We start from the raw sequence: 19,271 nt of genomic DNA on the forward strand, positions 1-19,271 counted from the left end.
GGCAAAACAAGCCCACCAGGCCAGAGAAAAACTTTGGCAAAGGCACCACTGGCCACAGAGGTTTCCAGCTGGTGAAGCAACATTCCAAGGATCCCATAACATCGAGAGTTGTATTCAGCAACACTTTAACTCTTTTATTATCTCTTTCTTTTAGTCTCTCAACTTCTTCTTTCTGGATATCTATTGGTTAAGTGTTAAAAGACAGCTAGAAAAACACTCAAAATAAATTAGCAAACAAAAAAAATAAAAATAAGGATGGATAAAGATTTATTTAGAAAACCAACAAAAATAAAGCAAATGTGATATTAATTTCCAAAGTAAAGTTAATATATTTATGAAGAATATTATGTACAGTGACATAAGGAGGCATGTATTTAAATGAACAGAAAAAGTATAATATTAAGCATCTAAAATCCAAACTATTAGACATAAAAGGAGAAATAAAAAACACAATTATTGTGGAAAACAACGTAGAGTTTAATGAGCATAAAACTATAGACATGCCTTCCTGGCATGGCCAGACAAAAAATAAAAAAAAATTAAAAATTTGAAAACCATAGGAGTTTTATATGCATTAATATTTAATCCTCCAATGATGCTGAAATAGATATTATTTTTCTGACTATATAAATAAGTAAACTTAGTGTTAGGGATTTTAAGTAACATGTCAAGGACCAAATTAGGAAGCAGTAGAGGTGGATTTCAAACTCAAGTGCATCTGATTCTGGAGTCTGGAGTTTCAGTACTCTGCATTTTGCCTTTTCTTATGCTCTTCCACAGAGAAAGCACACAAAACTCAATAATATAGGGACTGTGAATGATGATTGTTTGATTTAAAAGATACATGTAACAAACTCTCAACTCAGTAAAGTACTAATATGTCTTTGTTGCAAGCATCAAAAAAATTAATACAATCACATTTGGGGCCGAAAAAAGCAGCCACCAATTCCTTAAGGTAGAAATTGTGTATTATCTGACCATCTGCAATAAAAGTTATAATTTTATGTTAGTGGGATCAAAATGTTGTATACTTCCACTGAGATATGCACACATTGTTGTTTTGTTCATTCTTTTTGACTTAACTTGTTATGAATTCTACCATTCCTACTGGTGGTGAGAAAATTGCATATTTTCTCAAATAATGATAATTCAGTATCTTCATATTAAAAATCTATCACTTTAGGGTTTACTTAGCCTCTTTGTATAAACAATAAGCCTTTCAGGTTTCTTCCTCTTCTACCTTTTCCTTCCTAAGATGGGATCTTGATGCAAGGGAAGCTGACATAGCCTCATGGGTTTTTTCTTTTGTTACTATACTTTTAAGTTCTAGGGTACATGTGCACAACATGCAGGTTTGCTGCATATGTATACATGTGCCATGATGGTGTGCTGCACCCATTAACTTGTCATTTACATTAGGTATATCTCCTAATGCTATCCCTACCCCCTGCCCCCACCCCATGACAGGCCCTGGTGTGTGATGTTCCCCACCCTGTGTCCAAGTGTTCTCATTGTTCAATTCCTACCTATGAGTGAGAACATGCATGAGGTGTTTGGTTTTCTGTCCTTGCAATAGTTTGCTCAGAATGATGGTTTCCAGCTTCATCCATGTCCCTAAACAGGACGTGAACTCATCCTTTTTTATGGCTGCATAGTATTCCATGGTGTATATGTGCCACATTTTCTTAATCCAGCCTATCATTGTTGGACATTTGGGTTGGTTCCAAGTCTTTGCTCTTGTGAATAGTGCTGCAATAAACATACGTGTGCATGTGTCTTTAGAGCAGCATGATGTATAATCCTTTGGGTATATACCCAGTAATGGGATGGCTGGGTCAAATGGTATTTCTAGTTCTAGTTCCTTGAGGAATCACTATACTGTCTTCCACAATGGTTGAACTAATTTACAGTCCCACCAACAGTGTAAAAGTGTTCCTATTTCTCCACATCCTCTGCAGCACCTGTTGTTTCCTGACTTTTTAATGATCGCCATTGTAACTGGTGTGAGATGGTGTCTCATTATGGTTTTGATTTGCATTTCTCTGATGGCCAGTGATGATGAGCATTTTTTCATGTGTCCATTGGCTGCATACATGTCTTCTTTTGAGAAGTATCTGTTCATATCCTTTGCCCACTTTTTGATGGAGTTGCAAATGGGATCTAATTAAACTAAAGAGTTTCTGCACAGCAAAAGAAACTACCATCAGAGAGAACAGGCAACCTACAGAATGGGAGAAAATTTTTGCAATCTACCCATCTGACAAAGGGCTAATATCCAGAATCTACAAAGAACTTAAACAAATGTACAAGAAAAAATCAAACAGCCTCATGGGTTTTTTAAAAAGGTGCTTTGTCCCACATGCTATCCTAGCACAGCCGTGTGTCATTCCTTCTTTATTCTGTCCTCAGTGCTCAAATATCTGTACCTGGTGTAAGTTGGATCAATTTTCTCAGTGAGATGACTGCTTTCATAATGCTGGGACTCACTGTGGTACAGGGGTTTCATTGGCCTTACAAGGTCCTGGGTTTAGAAGTCAGCTTTGTAGTTCTCTGCTACAGAGTCATGTAGATATCTCACAGACCAAGTAACCAGCCAGTATTCTTAGCTACCTTACATACCCCCTACTGTATTCTTTCGTAAATTGCCCAGTCTCGGTTGTCTTTATCAGCAGCGTGAAAATGAACTAATACAGGAAATTGATACCAAGAGAGTGGGGCATTGCTGAAAAGATACCCAAAAATGTGGAAGCAACTTCTGGAAGCCTTAATGGCCATGAATATTGGGAAATTGGGGGTCACTGTCTCAGGCCAGTCTTCTACCTGCCTAAACACAAGCTCTGCCACTTTTCTACTGTGATCACTCCTTGCTTAATATGTGAAATCTTTGCATATTCCTGCAATAGTTCCTGAAAAGTGGAAAATTATGGAGAATTTCCAACTTACAGAAAGCAGCATAATGAACACTCATATTTTGCATCATCTGTTTATTTCTGCTGAATGATTTTAAAGTAAATTATACACTTCCTGACATTTTACCCTCAATATTTAAACACGTCTCTAAAAGTGGATATTTTTCTACCTAGCCACAATACTATTATCAGACCCAACAGTTAAAAAAATTCCCAAATATTAGTTAATACCCATCACATATAAACATTTTTCAAAATTTTCTCAAAATAACTTTTACAGATGGGCCATATATTGCACGATTCTTATGGCTCCTAAGTTTCTTTTAATATAATGGTCCTGGCCGGGCGCAATAGCTCATGCCTGTAATCCCAGCACTTTGGGAGGCTGAGGCAGGTGGATCACAAGGTCAGGAGATTGAGACCATCCTGGCTAACACGATGAAACCCCATCTCAACTAAAAATACAAAAAAAAAAAAAAATTAGCTGAGCATGGTGGTGGGTGCCTGGAAACCCAGCTACTCCGGAGACTGAGGCAGGAGAATGGTGTGAACCCAGGAGGCGGAGCCAGCAGTGAGCTGAGATCGTGCCACTACACTTCCAGCCTGGGCAACAGCGAGACTCCATCTCAAAAAAAAAAAAAGAATGGTCCTTACCACAGAAAGATAGAAATATAGAACGTTTTGCTTATGATATTATGTTCTTTGAAGGGATCTGCTTAGTAGACTTGTAAAATGTATCATTTTCTGGATTTTTCAGATAATTTTCCTTATAAGTTTTCTTTCTAAAAATTTACTTAAAGTCTAAGCTTTCAGGGTTTTTTAAATGTAAAACGTTTTCACTTTAGAATAATTCTAGATTTATATAAAAGTTGTCAAGATAGTACAGAGTTTCTATGTATCCTAAACCCAGTTTCTCCTATTGTTAATATCTTCTATTACCATGGTATATTTGTCACAATTAACAAACCACTAAGTTGATAGTTTATTTGAATCTGATTTGTTTCTCTTTCTGTTTTAGGATCCTATCCAGGATGCCACATTTATTTATTTTTCATATCTTAATTCCTGATTTCCATGGTGTAAAAACTCTTACCATGGCCTATGTCAAGACAACAAGAATCTGAAACTACTTGGCAAAATTCTGGAATATTTAATAATCAACTTTCCCAAGCTGGCAGGAAATGGCTCCAGAACACAACTGAATTATTCTAAATTTAATTTGTATGTTTAATGTAATTACATTATAAGCCTCATTATCATGTTTTTTGAAGATAATGCTTTCTGACATTCATCTTGGAAAATAAAATCATAATACTAGCCAGCAAAATTTTGCAAAAGTGAGGGGGGCACAGACCACTGTACATAAAGATGTGTTATAAGACTACAATAAAAAACAGTGTTCTGTAGGTACAAAAATCAACATACCGACGGCTCAGATAAGCAAGGAATGGATTCTAGCCTATGTACAAAATCATTGTGTGAGAATACTTAGTTTTACTTTTAGCTGCTGTATTAGTCCATTTTCATGCTGCTAATAAAGACATATCTGAGACTGGGTAATTTATAAAGACAAAGAGGTTTAATGGACTCACAGTTCCTCATGACTATGGAGGCCTCACAATCATGAGAGAAGGTGAAGGAGGAGCAAAGGCATACCTTACATGAGGTCAGGCAAGACAGTGTGTGCAGGGGAACCGTCCTTTATAAAACCATCTGATCTCATGAGACGTATTCACTATACCAAGAACAGCATGGGAAAAACCCACCCCTATGATTCAATTACCTCCCACTGTGTTCCTCCCACAACACGTGGAGATCATGGGAGTAAAAATTCAAGATGAAACTTGGGTGGGGACACAGCCAAACCATATCAGTTGCAGAAATGCAAACATATACATTGAAACATAATATTTTGTTCTTGCTTTCTCAACATGATTTTTTTCATTGATACATAATATTTGTGCATATTTACATATTAAATATAGAATACATGTTACATGCATAGAGTGTATAATGACCAAGTCAGGGTATTTGGGACCTCCATCATCTGGAGTCTTTATTATTTCTATGTGATTGGAACATATGAAATCCTCTCTTCTAGATATCTTGAAATACACATTGCTGTTAACTATAGTCACCCTATTCTGCTATCAAACATTGAACTTACTCATTCTATTTAACTATTTTTTTGTAACCATCAACAAACATCTCCTTATTTCCCCTACCCACTCCCACACACCTTTTCCAGCCTCTGGTAGCTTAATTCTATTCTCAACCATCATGAGATCAACTTTTTTGGCTCCTACATAAAAGTGAGTACATGTGATATTGTTTTTCTGTGCCTGGCTTATTTCACTTAACATAATGCCTCCAGCTCCATCATGTTGCTGCAAGTGAGATGATTTCATTCTTTTTAATGGCCATTGTGTTTATATATATATACCACATTGTCTTTATCCATTCATCCACTATTCATCCACTAATGAATGAATATGTTGAATCCTTATCTTTGCTATTGTGAATCGTGCTGCAACAAACATAGGGGTGCACCTATCCCAGTGATATACAGATTTATTTTCCTTTGGATAAATACCCAATATGGGATTGCTAGATCATATGGTAGTTCTATTTTTATTAATTTTTTAAAACCTCCATTCTGTTTTCCATAGTGGCTGTTACTAATTCACATTCCTGCCCACAGTGCATAAGAGTTTCCTTTTCTTTGCCTCCTCAGCAGCACCTGTTTTTTTTTGTCTCTTTAATAATAGCCATTCTAACTAGGATAAGACGATATCTCAATGTGGTTTTCATTTGCATTTTCCTGATGATTAGTGATTTGAGCATTTTTCTATATATATGTTGGCCATTTGTATGTCTTCTTTTGAGATTTGTCTATTAATGTCCTTTGTCCACTTTTTAATGGGATTATTTGCTTTTTACTGTTGAGTTGTTTAAACTCATTGTATATTCTGGATATTAGTTCCTTGTTAGATGAATAGTTTACAAATATTTTCTCCCATTCGGCAGGTTGTCTCTTCACTTTATTGATTTTTTTCTTTGCTGTACAGAGGCTTTTTACTTTAATATAGTCCCATTTGTCTATTTTTGTTTTTGTTGCCTGTGCTTTTGAAATCTTAGCCATAAATTTTTGCCTAGACCAAGATCTCCTATGTTTTCTTTTAGTAGTTTTCTAGTTTTTGTTGTTGTTGTTGTTTGAGACAAGGTTTCACTTTGTCACTTAGGCTGGAGTGCAGAGGTGTGATCATGGCTCACTGCAGTCTCAAACTCCTAGGCTCACAATCCTCCTACCTTAACCTTCTGAGTAGCTAGGACTATGGGCACATGCCACAATGCACGGCTAATTTTAAAAATTTTTGTAAAGATGAGGTCTCACTATGTTGTCCAGGCTGGTCTCGATTCCAGGACTCAAGGGTTCCTCCTACCTCAGCTTCCTAAAATGCTGAGATTACAGACATGAGCCATACAATCTTGCTTGATTTTATAGTTTTGAGTCTTCTGTTTAAGTCTTTAATCCAACTTGAGTTGATTTTTGTATATGATGAGTGATATGGGTCCAGTTTCATTCTTCTGCATATGGTTAGCCAGTTTTCCCAGAATCATTTGAGAAAGATGTCCTTTCCACAATGTATTTTCCTGGAGCCTTTGTCAAAAATCAGTTGGCTGTAAATAAGGATTTATTTCTGCATTCTCTATTATGTTTCATTGGTCTGTGTGTGTTTTTATACAAATACCTTGCTGTTTTGGTTATTATAGAATTGCAGTATATTTTAAAGTCAGGTAGCGTGATGTCTCCCTTTTTTTTTTTTTTTTTCTTCTCTCTCAGTATTGCTTTGGCTATTCAGGCTCTTTTTTTGGTTTCATGTTAATTTTTGGATTGTTTTTCCTGTTTCTGTGAAAGATGACATTAGTGTTTTGATAGGGCTTGCGTTAAACCTGTAGATAACTTTGGGCAGTATTGTCATTTTAATAATATTAATTCTTCTGATCCACGAGCATGGGATATTTTTCCATTTGCTTGTATCCTCTTTAATTTCTTTCATCAGGGTTTTGTAGTTTTCTTGTTGAGGTTTTGAACTTCCATGGTTACATTTTTTCTAGGCATTTTAATTGTTTAAATAACTTTTGTAAATCAGATTGACTTTTTTACTTTTTTTTTTTAGCTAGTTCATTACTGATGTAGAGAAACACTACTGATTTTTGTATGTTGACCTTGTATCCTGCCATTTTACTGAATTTATTTATTAGCTATAAGAGTTTTTTGGTGAAGTCTTTTGTTTTTGCTAAATATAAGATTGTATCTTCAGTGAACAGGGATAATTTGACTTCCTCTTTTCCAATTTGGAAGCCTTTTATTTATTTCTGTTGCCCGATTGCTCTAGTTAGGAATTCCAATAGTATGTTGACTAGGAGTAGTGAAAGTGGACATCTGGTTCCAATTTTTAAAGGAAATGCTTTCATCTTTTCTCCATTCAGTATGATGTTAGCTGTGGTTTCTGTCATATATATCCTTTATTATTTTAAGTTATGTTCCTTCTATGCCTAATTTGGTGAGAGTTTTTATCCTGAAGAGATTTTGAATTTTATCAAATACTTTCTTAGTATCTATTGAGATTTTTTTTTGTCTTTTATTCTGCTGATGTAATGTATTATTTTTTGATTTGCATATGTTAAACTATCCTTACATCCCTGGTATAAATCCAGCTTGATTGTGGTGTTTGATTTTTTGGATGTGCTGTTGGATTTGGTTTGCTAGTATTGTGTTATGGATCTTTGTGTCTGTGTTAATTAGGGATATTGGCCTGTAGTTTTTTGTTTTTTTGTTGCATCCTTGTCTAGCCTTATTGAATGAGTTAGGCAGGATTCTCTGCTCTTCAGTTTTTTTGGAACGGTTTCATGAGAATTGGTGTTAGTTCTTCAAAAGTTTGGTAGAATTCAGCAAAGAAGCCATCCAGTCATGAACTTTTCTTTGGGGATTTTTTATTACTGATTCAATCTCATTAATTATTATTGTTCTGTTCAGGTTTTCTTTTTTCCTGATTCTATTTTGTAGGTTGTATGTTTCTATGAATTTATTCATTTCCTCTAGGTTTTCCAGTTTATTAGTTTATAGCTGTTCATAAATGTCTCTGATGATCTTTTTTTATTTCTGTGTATCAGTTGTAAGTCTCCTTTTTCATTTCTAATTTTGTTTATTTGGATTTTCTCATTTTTTAGTCTAGCTAGCAATTTATATATTTTGTTTATCATTTCAAAAAACCACATTTTTGTTTTGTTGATTCTTTGTATTTTTTTTCCATCTCTACTTTGTTTAGTTCTGCTTTTATCTTCATTATTTATTTATTTGTATGAATTTTGGGTTTGTTTTGTTTTTGCTTTTATAGTTCATTGAAGTACATTGCTAGATTGTTTCTTTGAAATCTACTGTTTCAATGTTGGCATTTATTGTATTGTTCCAAACTTCCCTGTTAGCACTGCTTTTGTTGTATCTTATAAGCTTTTGTAATGTTGTGTTTTTATTTTCATTTATTTTAAATAAATTTTTTAATTTCCTCCCTAATCCAGTGGTTAGGAGCATGTTTTCATGTATTTGTAGTTTCTGAAGTTCCTCTTTTTTATTGACTTATAGTTTTATTCCATTGTGGTTTGAGAAGGTACTTGATAAGATGTCAGTTTTTGAAAATTTGTTGAGACTTATTATGTGACATAACATATGTTTCATGTGGCAATGAGAAGAGTGTGTATTCTGTCATTGTTGGATAAAATATTCTCTAAATGTTTTTTAGGTCCATTTGGCCTAATATGCAATTTAGATTCAATGTTTCTTTGTTAATCTTTCACCTAGTTGATCTATCTAATGCTGAGAGTGGGTCATTAAAATCCCCTACAAGACTGAATCAGGAAAAAAAAAAGAAAACCTGAACAGAACAATAATAATTAATGAGATTGAATTAGTAATAAAAAGTCTCCAAACAAAGAAAAGTCCAGGACTGGATGGCTTCATTGCTTAATTCCACCAAAATTTCAAAGAATGTGTTGGAGTCTGTCTTTCCCTTCAGGTCTAATAATATTTATTTTACATATCTAGGTGCTCTGGTGGTGTTTGCAAATATGTTTAGAATTATCATATCCTCTTGCTGAATTAACCCCTTTATCATTACATATTAATAATTACCTTCTTTGTTGATTTTTATAATTTATGACCTAGAGATTGTTTTATCTAATATATGCATAGCTACTTTTGCTCTTTTTTTGTTTTCATTTGCATGGAATATATTTTTTCATACCTTGATCTCAGTCTGTGTGTCTTTATGAGTAAGGTGTACTTCTTGTAGGGAGCATAGTTAGATTATATTTTTTAAATCCATTCAGCCAATCTATATCGTTTAAATAAAAAGTTTAATTCACTCATATTCAAGATTATTGTTGATATGGGAGGGCTTATTTCTATCATTTTAGTAATTTAATTTCTGGTTGTTTTGTATATTCTTTCTTCCTTTTTTTCTCTCTCATGTTTGTCACTGTTTTTTGGTGGTTTTCTATAGCGGTAACATTCGAATCTTTCTCTTCCTTATTTGTATGTTGTCTCTACCAATGTTTTTTATACTTTCACGTGTTTTCATGGTGGTAGATATCATCCTTTTGCTTTTGTATGTAGGACTCCCTTAAACATTTGTTGGGCTGTTCTAATGGTGATGAATTCCTTCAGCTTCAGTTTGTCCAGGAAACATGTTATGTCACCTTCACTTATGAAGGGAAATTTTGCTGGATATTGTATCCTTGGCTGGCATTTATTTTTCCTTCTCCAGGCTCACGAAGTGTCTGCTGGGAACTCCATTGTTAGTTTGATAGGGATTCCCTTATAAGTGACTAGACACTTTCTCTTGCTCTTTTTAGAACTCTCTGTCTTTTGAGAGTTTTACTATAATATACTATGGATAAGACGTTTTTGAATTGTATCCATTTGAAGTTCTCTGAGTTTCTTGTAGCTGCTATTATTTTTTGAAATAGGTTTTTTATCCTTTTTGTTTTATCTTTAACTTCTGGGACACCAAAACATTGAATATTTGATTATTTATGATGTCCTATATGTCATACAGACTGCTTATTTTGAAATATTTTTTCTTTTATTTTTGTATGACTGGATTATTTCAAAAGAAGTGTTTTCAAGTTGTAAAATTCTTTCTTTTGCTTAATCTACTGTTTTGCTGAAGCTTTCAACAAAAGCTATTTCAACTCCTTTTTTATTGGAACCTGTTGCTATAGAATTATTATGCTTCTTTGGAGGTGTCATATTTCCTTGCTTGTTCACATTGCTTATGCCTTTGCATTGATAATTTCACATTTGGTGTAACAGTGTCTTCTTCAAGTTTTTAAAATTAGCTTTCATAGGGGAGGACTTTTTACTGAGGATGTATCTATGGTGTTAGTTGGGCAGGGTACTTTGGCTTTGATTCTGGATACGTGAAGTTATGTAGTCTCCATATGATTTCTTTAGCTATAAACAGCATCAGTGGTGTCTGTGGTTTCCTGAATGGCTTAGGGTCTTGTTGTTAGTGGAGGCTGTGGTGAAGTTTTTCTGGAGATGGTGATGCCAGGTGGACCTGTTCTTGTGCCCAAGTGGTGGCTGTGGTGGGTGGCATGTGCCTGTCTTTGAACTTCAGGGAGGCATATGATGGCACTGATGTCATTGAAGTGTAATTTACACATAGTAAACTCTACATTTTTTAGTTAGTATATAGTTCTGTGGGTCTTGGCAAACATAATCAGCTTCTCAGATTGGCTTATTTCTATCCTCGATCCTCTTATTGCCCCTCCTGCTGCTGTTCTTCCATTACTCTTCTGAACCCCACCCAACATTCCTGTGAATATCTGAAATACATGGATAGGTGCTCTTATAAGTTTCATAGTATTATACCTAATATGAAAAGAAACTGCTCTCTGGTAGATATAGAAAGATGCCAACTCCTTTCTTAAAATTTGATTACTAGGCTGGAATTTGTGGGAGAGTCTTTTGGATTTGCTGCAGACTACAGCATTTCTTTTTAATGTTTATGCTGTGATCTCTGGAGCTGTTGTATTTTATGTAATTTAGTAATCTGTGCACTGCAATGCAGACACAGAAGCCATAGAGCCATGTGATCCTTATATACTGTGAATCCTACAGCTCATCTGTTATGGGGGGAAGGAGGATCTTTTTCTGTTTTCTTATGATAGTGTTATTTTCCTACTTTCTCCTATGACCTGTTTTTTCTCCTTACAGAGAGTTTCAGAATTTCTCCCCAGCAATCCTCTGAGGGGCTCTCTTAACCCTCTCACCTACTCTGCGCCTCAGTAAATTTCTGTTGTACAGTCATGTTACATATATGACCCCAAAGAGAAGAAAGGAGTGAAATAAAAAATAGTATGTTGGCATTTGCATTTAAAAGGGAAATATAAACGTGCCATATAATGAATACTTTGTGCATTTATCTTAAGATAAACTTGTGGAATTGCTGGCTGTAACAGTATTATGGTCACAAAGACATAGCCCCCAAATTGTTCTCCTGAAAGTCTTCACTCTTAAAGTCCCATCAGTGTATGAGAAAAAAAAAATTCACAACTTTCTTGCATTTGTTTGCTTTTATGTTTGTAACTTCCATGTTTAATACAGTTCTGATTTTCAGTAACTACAGAATAAACATTTGCTAAGCTGACTTGAACTAAAGCTATCTTTGCCAAAGATACGCTATTTAAGGTAGATATGCTTAATTAAAATAATAGATAACTTCAAAATGAAATGGATATTATTTTCCTGCTAGTCACTATACTACACTATGAAGAAAAATTGCTTAAGATGAAAATTAAGAATCCCAAATTGTGCTGACATAGAAAATACAATTTAGAATAAAATGCTATCTATAAAATGTTAAAGTGATGATTCCCACATAAGAATAAGAGTTTGGCACCATTTTACCAAAATAATTGCTCAGCCTCTGCCGGTACACTTTTCTATTTATGATGACAGGTGTCAATTCCCATTCATTTCTCATACATGTACTTTGGGGATTTTTCTAAAAGTTGATACCATTTTAGCATTCAGTGCACTTGTATTTCTTGTAAACACAGTCAGCAAAAAAGCTCTACACTAAAAAAAAATATCTGGGCCAGGCGCGGTGGCTCACGCCTGTAATCCCAGCACTTTGGGAGGCCAAGGCAGGCAGATCACGAGGTCAGGAGATCAAGACCATGGTGAAACCCCGTCTCTACTAAAAATACAAAAAATTAGCCGGGCGTGGTGGCGGGCGCCTGTAGTCCCAGCTACTCGGAGAGGCTGAGGCAGGAGAATGGCGTGAACCCGGGAGGCAGAGCTTGCAGTGAGCCGAGATTGCGCCACTGCACTCCAGCCTGGGTGACAGAGCGAGACTCCATCTCAAAAAAAAAAAAAAAAAAAAAAAAAAAATCTAACAAAAAGCATAAGATTATTGAACATCATGAGAGTTTGCAGATTTTATGAGCAGTAGTTAAGGACAAGTCCATCTGGTTACATTTTGATGAGTTACTCACAGTTTGTGTGGGAGGTCCAGCCTGCTCAATCTTACCTGCTGATAATACCAGTTGAGTGGCTAGATCCTTATATAGAATGGTTTCTGTTAAGAAAGACTAGGAAGGAAGTTCAAATCCAGAGAGATGGCCAAATTATCTCTGATAAAATGGGACAACTTTGCTTAGTGAGAAAAATCATAGATTTCAAAATTCAACTGTGATTCTGACTTTAGTTGTAGGAATATATGCACCACATGAAATGAAGTGCTGATTTACATGCCATGAAAACTGGAACTCCAAATGCTTTTGTTTAAATTACTGAGGTGGAAGGAGAGAAATAAATAAATTACTGAGGTAAATCCACGTGAACGTATGTGTATAGCGCCAGTTTACTATATATTTGTCTCAGGGCTTAAATTGTGTATGTATATACAGAAATCAGAGTATTATAAAATATAATGGGTTTACATAAAGACTGCTTTACTATGGAAATAAATGAAACAGGGCTTTTGGGAAAAAGTCCAATGTTTTATTAAAAAAAAACTGTATGAAGTAACTAAGCAGAAAAAGATTTTAAGCTTCTAAAGTGTCTTTGCTTCAGTAGCTTTAGCCACAAAGGAAAATAAAACCTGAGGTAAGAAAAACAGTAAGACTCAATTTTTCATTCTCAAACAATCTTAGGTATGGTTCTCTGTTCAGTTTGATAACAGAAATCATCTTTACTTTTGCTTATGCCAGACACTTAACAGAAAATTCCCTTTGGAGTCTCTTAATCTCCCTTTTGTGCATTCTTTTCTGTACATTGCTTGTTTAGAACAGTTACCTTTCCTTTTTGTAACCAGGTAACTTCCCTTTAGTGCTTTTATAAACATAGCTATTCTGTGAGTCTGTTGCAGTGACAATCCATTAAAAAAAAAGAGACTGAAGACTGATGTTAAGCCAAGACTGAACAGTAGAAAAAAAAATCAGGAAACCATGAACCTCCTGAGACACAACCTCCTTGTCTGAACTATGACTATTAATTTCATTTTGTATTTTACTCAGATTATAAACTCCCAGGGCAGAAACAGTAATATTTAAACAACACATTTCCAAAGAAAATTGGAAATACTTACAAATTGGCTTGTGTGTTGTTATGTTCAACAATATAAACAATTTTACAAATCATTGCAATTTTGTTACTAAGAAACTTTGTCTCCACACAGCAGATTTCAGTGTCTTCATTAGTTATATTAATTTATATTAATTCTTTTATCTAAGTTATACAAGCACATGGATGAAAATTCAAATACCACAGAAGAGCTGGTTATGAAAACAATGTTCCTGAATATACCAATTCCCACCTATTCGTATCCAGGCCTGTTCCCGGGGGCAATAGCTCTAGCTGATTTCCTCCAGTACCCATACAGTTTAGTTATGTGCTTATCAACTCCAGACATTATCCATTTCCTGTAATAATGCATCTGATTGGGCTCATTTTCTAATCCCCCCGTGTTTATCTCCCCTGCTTAATGATACTATTTTATTTCCTCAGTTGTCAACCTGTATAACCTTGATACCTTATTTCATTACCTACGGCCAGTATTTCTTGACTCCTTAGTTCATCAAGTGAGAAAATTAGGGCCCCTACCTGTTTATTTCTTTTTTCTTCCCTCCTTCTACCTCGTACTTCTGTCACTCCAGTTTTATTTTTAAATTAGCAAGTTTGAAAACATTTGTTGTCTGTTCTGTAATCACATTTAATGTTTCTATATTTTTCTTTAAGTTGATGGCTGGTAATTGACGTTTATATATCATGACCATGGAGTATTCCTTATTGGAGAGCCAAGCTGTGTGCTAGGATTTGTTTTCTTTCTCTAGGGTTTGATAACTCTGTTTCACTCGAAGACAATTGTTCAAATGGGTTTTTCTTTCCTTCTGCCAATCATGTCACATTAACATTTCCCCCATATTCAGACTGTGTCTACTTTTACAGTCTCTACTGCCCTGGAACCCTGTGCTGGTTTTCCTGCTGATTTCTTATTAGGGAAAGAACTGGGGCTTTTTTTTTTTTCCCACTAAAACTTAGTGCTCTCAGCTTCTTGTTCATTCTGGGTCTTGCTTAAAATCCATTCCATTTTTCTTAAAACTCATTGATTTCTTCTCAGAATTTGGATTCACTGTGGTTTTATATTTCAAACATAGTTTTATTTTATAATGTTTGATTTTTCATAATTGAGTTTTCTTCTATTATTTTGTACCTTTTTTATATCCCCAAGTTGTTCCAAGTTGTCAGTCTTACCACATGACCTCCTTGGTCCCCTTTTGGGAGATCTTCCCCCCAGCGTCTGCTGCTTTCCTCTTGTCCAGACTGGTCACTGCCAGCTGTCATCCTGGTTCTTTCCTTCACTGCTATTCTGGTTTGCCTCTTGTTTCCGGAATCCTATGTTGGCTTCTCGTATGTCACTTACTAGTTTTGTTGGGTGCTTTCTCAAGTAACCTCCAAAGAAGAAGTATTAGAGTCTTGGGTGTCCCAAAATATCTTTAGTCAAAGAGAGAAATGAATCGATGATTTGGCAACTAAAGAGATTTAAAGGCCAGCAACATCTTTCTTCAAAACTTGCAGAGGATTGGCCCATTGCTCATTCCCCGCATTGCAGTCTATCATCCCTTTCCATTCTGAATCTAGAGCTTCTCCAAGGATCCATAGGGTAAGTTGGTTCTTCCCTTGACCTTATCCTCTTCTATGCATATTTTGAAGATTTTTATCCCATGGTTTCCTCTCCTCAGCTTCTGTCAATTCTTTCCTATTTACTTTCTGTCTTGAAATTTCAAAACTGCTGATGACTCTACTCCCATTCTATTTGCTCTTGGGGGTTTCAAACTCAAAAAATAATTTACTATCATTTTTGGGAAGAAGAGAGGAAATAAATATAATGGCAGGCCTCAATATTTCAATATTTTAAAATATTTTAATTTAAAAAACTTGGAAGAATCAATATTGTGAAAATGGCCATACTGCCCAAGGTAATTTATAGATCCAGTGCCATCCCCATCAAGCTACCAATGACTTTCTTCACAGAATTGGAAAAAACTACTTTAAAGTTCATATGGAACCAAAAAAGAGCCTGCATCACCAAGTCAATCCTAAGCCAAAAGAACAAAGCTGGAGGCTTCACGCTACCTGACTTCAAACTATACTACAAGGCTACAGTAACCAAAACAGCATGGTACTGGTACCAAAACAGAGACATAGATCAGTGGAACAGAACAGAGCCCTCAGAAATAATGCCGCATATCTACAACTATCTGATCTTTGACAAACCTGACAAAAACAAGCAATGGGAAAATGATTCCCTATTTAATAAATGGTGCTGGGAAAACTGGCTAGCCATATGTAGAAAGCTGAAACTGGATCCCTTCCTTACACCTTATACAAAAATTGATTCAAGATGGATTAAAGACTTCAATGTTAGACCTAAAACCATAAAAACCCTAGAAGAAAACCTAGGCAATACCATTCAGGACATAGGCATGGGCAAGGACTTCATGTCTAAAACACCAAAAGCAATGGCAACAAAAGCCAAAATTGACACATGAGATCTAATTAAACTAAAGAGCTTCTGCACAGCAAAAGAAACTACCATCAGCGTGAACAGGCAACCTACAAAATGGGAGAAAATTTTTGCAACCTACTCATCTGACAAAGGGCTAATATCCAGAATCTACAATGAGCTCAAACAAATTTACAGGAAAAAAACAAACAACCCCATCAACAAGTGGGCAAAGGACATGAACAGACACTTCTCAAAAGAAGACATTTATGCAGCCAAAAGACACATGCAAAAATGCTCATCATCACTGGCCATCAGAGAAATGCAAATCAAAACCACAATGAGATACCATCTCACACCAGTTAGAATGGCCATCATTAAAAAGTCAGGAAACAACAGGTGCTGGAGAGGATGTGGAGAAATAGGAACACTTTTACACTGTTGGTGGGACTGTAAACTAGTTCAACCATTGTGGAAGTCAGTGTGGCGATTCCTCGGGGATCTAGAACTAGAAATACCATTTGACCCAGCCATCCCATTATTGGGTATATACCCAAAGGACTATAAATCATGCTGCTATAAAGACACATGCACATGTATGTTTATTGTGGCACTATTCACAATAGCGAAGACTTGGAACTAACCCAAATGTCCAACAACAATAGACTGGATTAAGAAAATGTGGCACATATACACCGTGGAATACTATGCAGCCATAAAAAATGATGAGTTCATGTCCTTTGTAGGGACATGGATGAAACTGGAAACCATCATTCTCAGTAAACTATCGCAAGGACAAAAAACCAAACACTGCATATTCTCACTCATAGGTGGGAATTGAACAATGAGAACACATGGACACAGGAAGGGGAACATCACACTCTGGGGACTGTTGTGGGGTAGGGGGAGGGGGGGAGGGACAGCATTAGGAGATACACCTAATGCTAAATGACGATTTAATGGGTGAAGCACACCAACATGGCACATGTATACATATGTAACAAAACTGCATGTTGTGCACATGTACCCTAAAACTTAAAGTATAATAATAATAAAAATAAATAAATAAAAATAAATAAATAAAATAAACAGCAAAATCACCAATGAAATGCATAAAAATGTAAAGAAAATAGTGGCAACTAAATAAATTGTCAAAGAATGCTTGTTTGCAGCGTGAGAGATGGAAAAAGAAGGCAGAGCATCACCTTGTTCTATTTTAGTTGGGTACATGAGACTCAAACTTTTTGACATTCTACACATTTGAGAATGACCACAAACATGTTGCAAATACTGAATTTGAGCTTACAAATAAATTTTAGTAAGTAGGCAAATTCACAAATATAGAACCTGTAAGTACTGAGAATCTACTGTACACATGTGTACACATACACATACTGTTTATTTCAAGGAATTGACTTATGCAATTGCAGGAATTGAAGAGTCTGAACTTTTTACAGCAAGCTTTATGACTGGAAACACCAGCAAGAGCTAGTGCTGCAGTCCTGAGGCAGAATTTTTTCTTCCTCAGAGAAACCTTAGTTTTGCTTTTAATGCATTTCAACTGATTGGAAGAGCCCTACCCAAATTGTTACAGATTATCTCCTTTACTTAAAGCTAACTGATTATAGATGTTAAATACATCTACAAATTGATTTCACAGCAATACCTTGATTAGTGTTTGAATAACTGGAAATAGGGCCTAGCCAAGTTAACACTTAAAACTAACCATCACAGTGAGTATACTTTGGAAGGCCACAGAAGATTTAAAGGTGAAATAATGGTATTGTAGTTACATATTTTTCAAAAACATAATTTACCTTTTAAGGATGTGTAATAAAGTATTTATAGATGAAAAGATAACTTATGAACTCAACAAAATATCAAATGTGATTATCTGGATTCAGTTACCTTCTCAGTGGTTATTATACTTTTCTACATTTGCAAATTTCTACATTTCTTTCATGCTTATAATTACATGATCAATTCATGGTACTTTTATATATAGAATACATATTTGTTTTCTATTGCTACATAATAAATTACCACAAATTTAACAGCTTAAATAACAGTTTCTATGGGTAAGGATTTAGAGTTAGGAGTCTGGGTACATTTTATCTTTTCATGGTTTGAACAGACTAATATCAATGTGTTGGCTATGGCTTCAGTCCCGTCTGAGCCTTGAGGTTTTCTTCCAAGCTCACTGGTTGTTGGCAGAATTCAATTCCCTGCAACTGCAGGACTAAAGTGTCTCTTTGTCCATAAGTTGCTCTGAATTCCTAAAGGCCACTTTCAGGTCCTAACTATATGGCTTTGTCATATAACATGGAGCTTACTTCTTTAAAGCTAGCAGGAGAAACTCTCTTTAGTGTGCTAAGGTGGAGTCATGTTTGTATAACATAACCTTATCAAGGGAGCAGCTGTCCTACCACATTCACAGGACCTGTCCAAACTTAACAGAAGGGAATTATAAAGGGTATGTACACCGGAGGGCAATGATTTGGGGGGACATCTTAGGATTCTGCCTCCCATATTAGTTGTATGATCACAGCTAATAAGAACATGCATGGCAAAAAGCTGGAAGAAATAAATAAAATGTGTTAAATGTTATTATCCCTGAGAATAGGTATTATGAGGCAAGGTATATTTTTTTGTAATGACTATGTAGTTTTACATTTCTTCTGTAATAAACACTAGCTAATTTTCTGTATTCATTCAATTTTAATAATTTTTTATAGAAGTAATACCAGTTCATGAAGAGAAAAAATCAAACAATAAAGGGTTTAAAGTTGAAAGTATAATTAAATTCTACCCCTTCCTCTGCACTTCTCTCTAGACACCGTCTAGAGGATAAATAACCCTTTAAAATTTGGAGGTATCCTTCTGTAAGCATTCTTCAATTTTTCCTTTATACTAAACAACATATATTAGACATCAAGTATATGAATATACCTACTGAGATCTTAATTTTGATGATTATACTTTTTAGTTCTAGAAATTCCAGTTTTTTTCTCAGAATTTTGATTTCTTGGCAAATATTTTCATCTCATTATACATTTAAAAAATTATATATATTTCATGAATTGACTGGCAACAAAGCCTATGTTTAATAACTTCAATTTATGACTGTTTTTATTTTTATTTTTGTTTTTTTGCTTTAGATATTTGATCTTGTCTCCTGGCATGTCTGGTTATTTTGAACTGAATGCCATATTTTTTTTTTTTAATGAAAAACTGTAGAGGCTCTTCATGATCTTGTTTTACTCCAGGAAAGATCTATTTTGGCAGT

This window comes from Symphalangus syndactylus, chromosome 2 (assembly GCF_028878055.3).
Source record: "Symphalangus syndactylus isolate Jambi chromosome 2, NHGRI_mSymSyn1-v2.1_pri, whole genome shotgun sequence".
Lineage (NCBI taxonomy): Eukaryota > Metazoa > Chordata > Mammalia > Primates > Hylobatidae > Symphalangus > Symphalangus syndactylus.